The following is a 3,754-nucleotide window of genomic DNA, read 5'->3' as shown; positions in this document are numbered from 1 at the left end:
GCGAGACTTCACCAGCAAGAGCCCCTCTGGGGGCGGGGCTTCGTCGGGGGCGGGGCCGGGTCAGGGGCGGGGCCACAGGGCGGGGGCGCAGTCAGGGGCGGGGCCACACGTGGGCGGGGCTGGGTCAGGGCGGGGCTTTGTCGGGGGCGGGGCCACACGTGTGGGCGGGGCCGCGGCCAGGGGGCGCAGTCAGGGGCGGGGGCCCACATGGGCGGGGCTGGGTCAGGGCGGGGCTTTGTTGGGGGCGGGGCCACACGTGTGGGCGGGGCCGCGGCCAGGGGGCGCAGTCAGGGGCGGGGCCACACGTGGGCGGGGTTTTGTCGGAGGCGGGGCCACACATGTGGGCGGGGCCGCGGCCAGGGAGCGAGGCCGGGCCACAGGGGCGGGGCCGGGTCAGGGGCCGGGCCACAGGGCAGGGGTGCAGTCAGGGGCGGGGGCCCACATGGGCGGGGCTGGGTCGGGGCGGGGCTTTGTTGGGGGCGGGGCCACACGTGTGGGCGGGGCCGCGGCCAGGGGGCGCAGTCAGGGGCGGGGGGCCCACATGGGCGGGGCTGGGTCGGGGCGGGGCTTTGTTGGGGGCGGGGCCACACGTGTGGGCGGGGCCGCGGCCAGGGGGCGCAGTCAGGGGCGGGGCCACACGTGGGCGGGGTTTTGTCGGAGGCGGGGCCACACATGTGGGCGGGGCCGCGGCCAGGGAGCGAGGCCGGGCCACAGGGGCGGGGCCGGGTCAGGGGCCGGGCCACAGGGCAGGGGTGCAGTCAGGGGCGGGGGCCCACATGGGCGGGGCTGGGTCGGGGCGGGGCTTTGTTGGGGGCGGGGCCACACGTGTGGGCGGGGCCGCGGCCAGGGGGCGCAGTCAGGGGCGGGGGCCCACATGGGCGGGGCTGGGTCAGGGCGGGGCTTTGTTGGGGGCGGGGCCACACGTGTGGGCGGGGCCGCGGCCAGGGGGCGCAGTCAGGGGCGGGGACCCACATGGGCGGGGCTGGGTCAAGGGCGGGGCTTTGTCGGGGCGGGGGCGCGGCCAGGGGCGGGGCTTCTCGGGGGCGGGGCCTACACGTGGGCGGGGCCGCGGCCAGGGGTCGGAGCCTACCCTGGTGCCGCATCTCAGGATGTTGGGTCGGGACGGAAGAGCTGGGGCTGCACCCGCACAGGCGAGGCTGGGATGGGACCTTCCCTCACCCTGCCTGCGGGGTTTTACCAGCTGTCCCTGACCACAGCCCTGCGGGAGCTCCGCGCAGGTCCCCTTCATCATCATCCCGTAGCACTGACCGTAGCACCTCGCCCCGCCGCCCAGCTGCGGGCCGTCCCCGGCCTTGGAGCTCTATGCACACCTGCCCGGCGAGGGCCCACGGCAGTGGAAGGGGGGGAAGCGGCCTCGCGCCTCGGTCAGCGCTCGGGGCTGAGCAGCGGCCGTGGGGGCCCGGGGAGGCCAGCACCTCGCGCTCCCCGCACGCCCCCCTCCACACCGCGGCCTGTGCTCCGACGGCGCTGGGAGCTGCGGAAAGGCCCAGCGGCTGGTTGCCGAGAGCCCTCAGGTGGAGGCACGAGGTCCCCCCAGGGGCAGAGGCAGAAGCAGGTGCAGGCCCCGCGGCCTCCAGCGCAGCAGGTGCAGCTGCCCTCAGGACTCAGGTACGTTCTGTTGCCGCCTTGCTCGGGTGGAGGAGCCCTGAGGGTCAGGGCCTCGGGCTGTGACGGTCGTCATCAGGGATGGAACTGCGTTTCTTTTCCTTTTTTTCGGAAGAGTTTTCTCGGCAAGAGTATTATCTAGCAAATTTTCAAGATAGAGATTACCCCACGGTAGTGCTCATAGGCTCCACCCCAAACGTTTAATACTAACACTTTGATGTATTCTTTCTTGCCAGACTTTGCTATCCGTATTTTTAGTGCTTAGTATATATATTTTTGAAAGGTCGGAAAACATTTTAACATTTTATCAGAAGCAATCTCTACGTTATCGTATACTCTTCCTAAATGTAATTTTTAGTATGTTCCATAGTGACTTACCATTGTTTTTTCTTTGTATTCAAGTTTGTTCTGAGGTTTCAATATTATAAGATGTTGCTTAACATATTTGTGCATAATTGTAGTTGCTTCTGAGCTGGCTTATTCCAAAAAATCATGAAATCATATCTTTTAAATTTTTTTAGAAGATTTTATTTATTTGAGAGAGAGAGATTTTATTTATTTATTTATTTTAGAGAGATTCTTTCTTTTTTCTTTCTTTCTTTCTTTCTTTCTTTCTTTCTTTCTTTGATTTTTATTTATTTTTGATAGTCACAGAGAGAGAGAGGCAGAGACACAGGCAGAGGGAGAAGCAGGCTCCATGCACCGGGAGCCTGACGTGGGATTCGATCCCGGGTCTCCAGGATCGCGCCCTGGGCCAAAGGCAGGCGCTAAACTGCTGCGCCACCCAGGGATCCCAGAGATTTTATTTATTTGCCAGAGACACAGGCAGTGGGAGAAGCAGGCTTCCTGCTAGCAGCCCGTTGTGGGACTTGATCCCGGATCCCAGGATCGCGTGCTGAGCCAAAGGCAGATGTTCAACCGCTGAGCCACCCAGGCATCCCTATCTTTTAAATTTCTTGCTTGACTTTTTCTTTGAGTTATTTAGAAGTATGTTTACAATTTTCAAATATTGGGGAATTTTCCAAATATCTTCCTATTTTGATTTTTAATTTAGTGCCATTATTATGAGAGAGCATACTTTGTACAATTTCAGTATTTTAAACTTCATTGAGGTCTGTCTTATGAACAGCGTATCTTGGTGACTATTTCACGTGTACACGTGGAAAGAGTAGGTATTCTGCTGTTTGGATAGAATTCTCTATAAATATTAGGTCATTAGTTTATAGCGTTTTTCATGTCTTCCATGTCTTTCCTAATTTTCTTTCTGCTTCTTTTAATCCCGACGGAGGATTGTTGAAGTGTCCAACTGTGGTCATGGTATTTATTGTCTGTGTCTCCTCTGAGCCCTGCCAGTTTTTGCTTCATGCATTCTTCAAGCTCCACTGTTAGATGTATATGCATTTAGGATTCTTATGTCTTGTTGGTGAATTGTCCCTTTTATTATTATCTATTGCCTTTCTTTATCTGTGGTAATACTCCTGTCCTGAAGTCCACTTTGGTATTTATGAAGGCACCCCAGCTTTCTTTGGATTAGTGTTTTCATTATATATCTTTTTACATCTTTTAAACTTTTGACTTAGTTACGTCTTAATCTCGAAGGTGAGTTTCTTGTACACAGCATATGATGCTGTCTTACTTTTTTATCCGATCTGACAATCTCTGCCTTTTAATCGGGGTGTATAGACCATTTACATTGCTATTATTGATATGGTTATATTTAAATCCACCATCCTGCCAACTGTTATTATTTGTTCCATCTGTTCTTTGTTCTTTTTACCATCTTTGGAACTTGCTTTTGGATTCTATTTTCTCTTCACTCTTGTTAAACCTCTTTTAACATTTTCTTTTCTTGTGCATGTCACAGGATTTAAAATATTCATCTTTAGTTTACACATTAAAAAAAGTTATCTTCAAAAAGTCATTTTCAAATAATATTATACCACTCATGTATAGTGCAAGAACTTGACAAGATGTTTTTCCTTTCCCCATCCTTTGTGCTATTATTATATACTGAGGGGTTGTATTATTTCAAATTAATTTTAAATTTCTTAAAAAATATATTTTTTTGGTGTAAAAATTTTAAAACATTTTACGTAGTCTGAAGTCCCCTTGACCATCCTTTCCTTGG

Source organism: Canis lupus, chromosome 11 (genome assembly GCF_011100685.1).
Source record: "Canis lupus familiaris isolate Mischka breed German Shepherd chromosome 11, alternate assembly UU_Cfam_GSD_1.0, whole genome shotgun sequence".
In the NCBI taxonomy this organism is placed as follows: domain Eukaryota; kingdom Metazoa; phylum Chordata; class Mammalia; order Carnivora; family Canidae; genus Canis; species Canis lupus.
This window is presented reverse-complemented; position numbering follows the sequence as displayed.